We start from the raw sequence: 8,797 nt of genomic DNA, 5'->3' as shown, positions 1-8,797 counted from the left end.
CCCCATGCAATGCCCCAGGCTTCGAGGCAGAGTGGCAGGAAAGCTGTCCAGTGGAAAAGGACTTGGGTGTGTTGGTCAATAGCCAGCATGGCCAAGAAGGCCAACAGCATCCTGACTTGTGTCAGAAATAGTATGGCCACCAGGACAAGGGTAGTTCTCACATACTCAGCACTGGTGAGGCTGCACATAAAATACTGTATACAATCTTGGACTCCTCCCAAGAACATTGAGGTGCTGGAGCGTGTCCAAAGAAGGGCAAAGAAGCTAGTGAAGCATCTGGTGCAGAAGAACTGTTGACACACCTCAGGTGCGCCTGAGGAGCTGCAGGCGGCGCTGGGCAGTGGGAGCTTGCACCGCCCTGGCTCCGGCCCGCGCCGCGGGAGACCAGGGAGCGGCCAGGGCGGGAGCTGGCATGGGGCTGGGTGTAGCCGCTCCCGGGTGGGATTAAACTCGTGCCCGCTCCCTCCAGTTGTTTTCGGCGCTCGCGCAGTCGCCGGCTGGTGTTCCCCGCTCGCGGTGATTTGGAGCAGCTGGAGGTAAGGGGCCGGGGCCTCGCCTGCTCGACTCAGCTGAGCTTTGCCACCCTCTGCCGCCAGTCCTCCCCGCAAGGCTTCCAGCCCGGTGCTGTCCTCCCGATTCCGCCAGCACAGCCGGACCGTGGGCGGCGGTGTCACCGGGCTGGCCAGCTCCTCAGTGGGAAGCCTCGGGCTGCGGGCACTAGCCTGGTAGCGGGTCGGTGGCCGTAAGGCTCAGCTTCCTCGGGTGTCTCAGGGAAAAAGCTGATGGTGGTTTTGGGTTTTGCCGTGGCAAAGAGCCGCAGGGATACTGGGTATCACAGAGCTCCTCTGACGGGTGTGAAGCCCTTTTAACTGGTACAGTTTCTTCGTTCTACCTTGGGCACGTTTCAGTGAGTTTTGCTTGGTCCCCCGTAAGTTTAGCATCAACTATGTAACTTGATTGTATTGCAACCTTACTGTCTGTTAGATGTCAGATAATTCCTATTCCAGGTTAATCTACTGAATTGCGTATATTCATCAATTATATTGGAGTATACTTACTGGCTGAACTTCCTAGAGAAGCACAATACCGTGTGAGGGTACATCAGAGTTCAAAATGTGGGAAAATGCTCTTATTTTAGTGATGCCTTATTGACTGGATGTAAAACCTTGGGAAGAAATAAATTTGATCTATAAGAGTTCCACTTTTACTTGAAAATAATTCAGGTTAGGTCTGGTGGGTTTTTTTGGAGATATGCTTAATTATGAAATTAACCAGAATGGATCCTTTAGAGCCTTGTGGTGTTTTTGTCATGATGACTTCTCTTATTGCTGCTGGGAACGCTGTTGGTGTTTTCTTAATATGGCATGAAACCTTAGCATATTAGTAATGCTATTTGTACAGAACTGTGATCTATGGGAAATACCCATGGCAAAAATGGCTGTCATGGTAAGAAAATTCTGCTCAAAAGGTTAGTGTCAGTTGGTAGAACTGATTTCATGGCAAGAGTAGGTTTTTCTTACTAAAATATTTTGGTATTAAAATTAGAAGTTTATTGTAAGGAAAACTGCAATCCGTGCATTTGTAATGCACTGAATCAGTTTTGGACTTTGTTTCTGCTCCATAATAAACAGTGTCTTTTTACTGAAGCAGATTCAACTGTATATATAATAAATCATTCAGAACTGTTTACATTAAACAGCTGCATGCCCCATAGGGCAGAACATTGCATAGAGACCTGCTGGGTAATTAAAAGTGTTTAAACAGTAAGATGGAAGAATAAGGAGTTTTGTTGTCAGAATTTGGAGGAAATCCTCATTATGATACACTTAATTACACCACTGCTTAGTGATTATTACATCACTATCAAAAAGAACAAAAGCTGATGAGATCAGTTTTTTATTTCAAGCATCTGATTCCAATTTTGTTTGTTATTTCAACATACCAGAGTACAGTGGAGCTGAACCAAAAACATCACCTCTAAGATCAGTGAGGTTTTTTTATCTTACATGAGTTCAAGGTCACTCAAGGAAGACAAAATGAGTGACTTAAGGCTTTGATGAATATTTGCTGCCTCTCAGTTTGAGGTTTTGTTTGTTTAATGTCTTTACCTTAGTAGATTTTTTTTATCGCTTGTGTAAAAGCAGTGTAAATAAGAATGAATTCTGTAGGCTTAGTTATGTCTAGTTTAGTACAAGATCTATGATATTTCATAGAAAGGAAAGCTGATCAAAGTTATTGTGGATGACAGACTTAAACTTTATTACTCGGCACTTTTCAAGTTATGTAAGCCATAAACTTGCAGTTAGGACCACCTTAATATACCCTTTGATTCATGTGGGATTATGAATCACAGGGAATCTCATTGAGACAGTCGACTCTTTAAAGGACATAAATGTGTGTCTGGTCAAAAGACAATTTTTAATTAAGAAAATGTAAGGAGCTACCTTGTTACTAGCATAAGTAAGCAGCACTTTCTCATGTGGGAAACTGTTACTTTCAGTAAGCATAATGTATATAAAACTAAGGTTAGAACCTGTCCTTAAGTCAGTAAGATGAAGTTTTGTAGAATTCAGAGTTTGCCTTCTGTGGAAATTTATGGCCATTTTCTGTCACGTGTGATTTCCTTTAGGAATTGCTGGGTGAATGTCCTAATGTCTGAATAAAACACTGCTTAAGCCGAGTATTTCACCATTTGAATATGAGTGACACACGTGCATGTGGTTCCATATTGTACTTACGCAACATTTGATTTCCTATAGGTAACTGTTGTTGTAGCTTACAGAACATTCAGACTGTAAAATCTTTAAAGACATCTTTTATGGCTCTAAACACACTTTTATAATGTATTTCTTTTTCACATAAATTTGTATATATACAGGATCCTGGGTATATTTGATTTAAAAACCAAGTTAGTTAATTTCCATGCATTAATTGTTGTCTAACATATTTAAATAGCTTTAGATCATTGATTTTTGTTGAAGCCTTTAATGACAATGAAAATGGGAATTTTTATTTTTGCATGAACTTTTAATTTTTCTACTTAGGAAAAGAGCATTTGATAACACTTTTCTAGCAAGCTTAATTTAACAGTTTGTGGTGTAAACCAGTAACTTCAAGGAGCTTGTGATAGTCTGTAAAGTACAAGTGTTCTGAGTTGCTGTTTTCACTGCCCCATTTTCCAGCTTAGGTGCAACATAAACTATTTTAATTAATATTGTGTCACCAGAAGGCTTTGAGATGGCCAATTGAATTCTGCCAAGATAGAGTCTTTTGATGAAAACATATCTTTATTGATTGTAGAAGAAGAAAATCATTCTTAAAATGAAATCCAGAGAAAAATCATATCCCTCAGAGAAAATTTCTGAGTGGCAGGCTGAGATTAACATCATAAAATTGAATTTGTGCTGCAAACCTTTGATGTAATCAGCAGCTGGGAGATGGTGTTGCCCTTACTGTGCTCCTTCTGATTGTGGTGAATTATTGTGTGGAATGAAATAAGTGTTTCTTGTGTCACTCGTTCAAGAAATACAAACAAGGTATTACTAGGTGGTTCTTGCTAGTTAAAATGGGTTGTATTGATTTGTGGTCCTGGTCTCTTGCTCCTTGCTCCCCTGGACTGCAAAAGCAGTGTGTTCACACCCCAGGGGAGATCTGGGTGTCACTCAACAGTGACTCCACTGGCCCATTAGGGTGTAGCCCTGACAGGTCTTGAGGAAAGTCCCATTCCATCTTGAAATGGAAATGCAATGGTAGATAGGCAGGCAGGGTCTCCAGAATATAGCCACAAAAACCCCCCAAACAAACCAAAACAACCAATGAACCAACCACCACCAACAGCAACAACAAAAAACCCCACAATAAACAACCCAACCCAACCCAAACCCCACAACACAGAGGAAAATGTGTGGAATTTTGAGCATTCTGGGAGAAGATATCAAAACACAAAGGTGTGTGCCCTAGGATAGAAATGTTGATTAGCGGTGTATTTTATTTGTTGCCCTCTCTCTGATTAGATGTAGTAATTAAAATACTTGAAATACAGGCATCCTTTTGCAGCAATAGCCACAGAGAGCACACTCCAGAACTTAAGAGGCCGTTATTCGTGCTCCTATCTGATGTGCTATATACAAACTAGTTTTTAATTGTACTTTAAAAAAGTATCTTGATAAATCTTTCATTGTTTTACTTTTTGCTGTTATTTCAAATCTCTTTTTGTTACTTTCTGATTTGTCTTACTGTCTTTGCTGTCATTTGTTTGGTTGTTCCCTTTCCACTTACCTTACTTAATGTAGGGAAAATAAAAGGAGGATGCATTATATACCCAGCCTTTCCCTCTGTGCCCCCTGTATCTCTGTTCTGTCTCATTTCTCTGTAGAGCACCTTTCTGAGTGTTGTATTTATTTTTTCTAATCTATTCCATTGCTCATACCTACACAAATGCAGGCATATCCTGCTGCTTCACAAATTGCCAAGTATTCTTGACCTGTATTTTAAAATTCCTGGACAAGATAGGCATCTGAACAGCAGCTTACCTAAACAGAAAATTTTTTAGCAGCATCATGAAATCAATGTACATCTACAGGCACACAAAGACAGCACTATGTCACTAACCTTTCTTTAGGTTTTGTGCTTAGATACTTTTGTTGTGTGTTTTGTAAATGTAATATATTTTATTATTCATGTCCCTTAGATGGAGTTGCTGTACATAGTGCACAGTGGGGGATGATAGTAGTTTTTTAGTTTGGGAAAAGTTATGTCTTTGCTGATTACCAGAGATAATATACAGCATCCTTAAAGAGCATTTGCATCATAAAGTAAACTGAGAAAACTGTGAAGACAATACAGAATGGATTGGAAGACTGCAAGTCAAAGCTATTTTTAAGAAAAATAATCAGCTTTTTACTAACAGTACAAAAATATTGCTAGATCTTTTTCTTATACAGACAGAATATATAGAAAAAAATGTCAGTTAAAGCTAAAGAGTAGATGGGAATATGAGAATCAGATGGGTTGGGAACACACAAACAACAGGAATTGGTCATGAAAACCTACCAGGCTCCTAGCATTTTACTATAATGATGTAACATCGTTGTAACCCTCTTTAGATATATCATTGTACAGGAGGTTACATTACTACAATGATGTATCTAAAGTTTGTGTGCAAATTGTATTATTTTACTTCAATATCAAGGATGTTGAAGCCTGAGCAAGTAGAATTTTGCTGGACTGAGAAGACATCTGCTACTGTTTTAAAATTCTCAGTAATTAGTTTTAATTATTTTAGCCCATATGCCCTGGTTTTGTTTTGTTTCTTTCTTCATCTCATTAGAGACTTGATAGGGTGCTTGGTTGCATGGTTTAGTTGATTAGGTGGGTTGGTGATAGGTTGGACATGGTGATCTCGAAGGTCTCTTCCAACCTGGTCTATTCTATTCTAAACAAAACAGTTAAAGGCTGCTAATCTCTTAATGTTTTCAAGACCGATTTCCGTGTCTTTTTCATGCCCACTCTGGTTGCCATACGTTTAACTGGACTTCGAAACAACTGATCTTGTGTCGATAGTTTAGGATTCACATAGAAAATGTGAAACAAGTATGAATATAAATTCACAAAAGGGTTGTTTTGTTTGTTTGGGTTGTGGGTGGTTTTGGTTGGTTGTGGGTTTTGTTGTGTGGGGTTCTTTTTTCCACATTGTTGCCTATAGAGTGATATTTTAGTGTACAAAGTCTCTTTCTCTTAAGCTATCATTTCCTATTTGGTTGCCTTTGTTATGGCTGTAGCTGTGAGAAGAAGGTTTCTGCCACAACCAGTGTTTGATCATGTGAACTGTTTGATATTTGGTCTCTAAGAAGTTCAGTTCCTAGTTCTATGGACTTTGATGTATGTGAGATCTGGTAAATTGTGAATTAATTGAAAAATCAAGTTAGTGTTTTCTTCAGGAAAAAATGTGATTCTTGTAGTTAATAATGTAATATTGTTCAGGGTGTTTCTGCTGGAAAGATTCCTTGATGCTTTTGAGCAAATTCCAAGTGTAAATGCAAGGACCAGTAAATATAGAACTTGAGCTACAGACTTCAGTGGGGGAAAACAAAACCCAGATTTTTCACTGCAAATCACTCTGAAAATGTGCACATGCATGCTCTTGAGACATAAGAAACTCTTCCATTTTAACCTACACGTTCCCAAACCACTTTTTCTAGGAGTATAATTTTTATCTTGAAAATGCAGCACTGAGATGTATGCCCAAAGTTAAGCAGTAATTATGTGACAGTGATTGGAAAGTCTGAGATAAGTTTAATGGACAAGCTAACAAATGTTTTTTTTTAAAGCTACTAGTAGAGCAGAGGAAATAAAGATATGTTTACTATATTGGAGTTAGTGCTCTATGGGGAAAGCATATGTTAAGTTATGGTAGCACTGTTTCTTTTTTGTATAATCTGACCTTTTGCGGTCTGCTCAGTTCGTGAGCAGCCCAAGTCAAAGTTGAGTGATGAGGAAAAGTTCTTGCATTAATATGTGCTTAAAAAGACGTTCAAGGTCAGTTCTCTGGCTTTCTGGCCTTTTAAAGCTTTTGAATAGACTTCTAAATATCTCACATCTTCTGTGGAGGGTAGCGTACTGAGTTTTTCAAATGAGACATACTGTACAAATGACACAAAGTTGTTAAAGTGATACAGCCTAAGTCCTTGCAGCTGTGGAAATTTTCTAAGCCAAGAGAGGTTTGTGATATGGTTTCAGTGTGAAAAGCCTTCAGAGAACTACAGACAAAGTAGTAGACATGTGACAAGTTAGTGGAGGGATGAACTGGTATGGTTTAACTAAGGACAAGGAATTTTTTATAGGCAGTTCTTTTGGACAGTGTGATTGTAAGGGTAAAACAAGTAAAAGTTCATTAGATTGTGAACAGGACTGAAGAACTTGATTTAAAGTTGAATTACGGGTTAATACTGCAAATCAGACATGCTTCAGTGGACAGAGCTGGAGGAATTTGACGTGCTGATAAGCTACATGCAGTTCAGAGATGCCTTGGGCGATATTTGACTTTGTGGAAACAGTTTTTCCCTTTTTTTAAAGGAACAGTCCGATAAATATCGGTTGATTTTATTATTTAAAAGTTTGCTCTATGTGCCATCAGCATCACTAAATAGCTTTGATAGAACTAAATATTGTCAGGCAAAATGTGGATGTGTACATGCATCGTTTCTAAGGAAGTTCTGGTGTATTTAGAAACAAAGCTTTCGTGCAAAAGACTCATGTTGTGCATCAGTAGCATGAGGGGAGAAGTTATAGACTGTTATGTTCATGTGGACATTCTGTTTTCTATTTCGCTTACACTTCAGTTGTAAGGAAAAAGTAAGAAATGTTCCTGTAACTTTGCAGTCAGAGATTAATTCTCTTACATAACTGGTGTTTTGTCCATAGTAGTAGCTGTTTATTAATTCATGACACTCATGGATATCTGAAAAATTGTTGTGCAAATAGATAATCTATACATCAGTAAATTCGATTAAATCATTTAGCTTTTAACTTCTGTTGGTCTTCTGAGTTCAGTTACTCATCACTTGCTCAGCAGTAGGTCTTCTGCTAAGAATATTGATCTTGATTCTATGCTTCTTCTACAAGAAAATGTAATTTATGACTTTATATTCAATGCAGTACAAACCTGAATTCTGCTGCTTTATGGTGTTTTACACTAATTGAATGCTCCCATGGCACAAGTATAAATGACTCCATGATATGCAAGAAAATGCTTTGTAAAGACTCAGGATTTGACATCTCAGACTAACTTGAACAGCTACCATTTTATAAGCTTTATGAAAATAGTGATTTTTCCTTGCTTTGCAGATACCTAAAACCACATCATTAAGAGTTTGGTTGGAACAACTTTGATTTCAGGACATAAATGGGAAGAGAAAAAGACTTCTAGCTTTGTATGACTAGACATTAAAAAAGAAATACCAGAAATGTCAATTTCTAAAGCTGAGATCAGTAATATCTCTTAGTATTTTGTGATGTGTGCATGAAGAGCTTTAAAATTAAACTAAATAGGATTTAGTCTAGCACTTCTGACCTTGATTTTCTCTTAGATTCCTCCTCCTCCCTTCTGCCTTTGAAGTTCTGGCTAAGATTGTGTGTCAGGACCTAGGCAGTCTACCATGCCAGTCTTTTCAGCCCTTTATTCCAGTAACTGAGCCCTTCATGTGTTTGTCAGGAAGCAGGGCCATTCCTCTAGTTCTGTGCACTTAAGACTTGTATTAGTAGTAATGAAGATATCGTGTGCCCTTGTCCCTGCTTTCAGCTGCTACCACGCTGAATTTAGTGATGGTTTCTATTACAGTTTCTTTAAACATAGTTTAAAAGGCTGCTTCTCTGCTCTGTTTCTGTCCTGTGGTCTTTTCTGAATTATTGCAGGAGCTGTTCTTCACATGTCTTTGAATCATTGCTTTATTACTACTTTTGGCTGGCTGTTACCTTCTGCCATGTGTTTCATTCTACCTCATTCCTATCTCTTATCACAAGATTTCAGCTTCCATGTCTTTTTGGTGTCCTCTTCTAGCTGTGCTGTTCTAGCACCTTCTTACTGGCACCTGTTTAATTTTCACTATTTGTACTGAGGGCTCTGTTGTCTTCCTTTTCTCTAAGATGAGCAGGAGCATACTTTCTCCAAAGGATGAATTTTGCTTAGTGACTGCAGAACAGCTGCTCTGAGGTATCTCTGCAATGGTATTACTGATGTTTGGATAAAAGTAGGTGACATACAGTACTTTTGAAAATAATACTTAAAATCTGTTTAAAT

General features: G+C 38.6%; 1 protein-coding gene across 1 annotated transcript in view; it reads left to right on the top strand.

The window, feature by feature from the left end:
• The first annotated feature begins 518 nt into the window (after window positions 1–518).
• The window catches only part of WDR72 (WD repeat domain 72), a 110,176-nt gene continuing 101,897 nt past the window's right edge, over window positions 519–8,797 (top strand). Inside the window, exon 1 of the mRNA XM_068143866.1 lies at window positions 519–536. The gene's annotated coding sequence lies outside the window, so the exon portion shown is untranslated. The remainder of the gene's footprint in view (window positions 537–8,797) is intronic.

Source organism: Melanerpes formicivorus, unplaced genomic scaffold, assembly GCF_026170545.1.
Source record: "Melanerpes formicivorus ecotype bairdi unplaced genomic scaffold, bMelFor1.0.p_v2 SCAF_10, whole genome shotgun sequence".
NCBI lineage: Eukaryota > Metazoa > Chordata > Aves > Piciformes > Picidae > Melanerpes > Melanerpes formicivorus.
The sequence above is the reverse complement of the archived record's forward strand: the minus strand, read 5'-3'. Positions and strand labels throughout refer to the sequence as shown.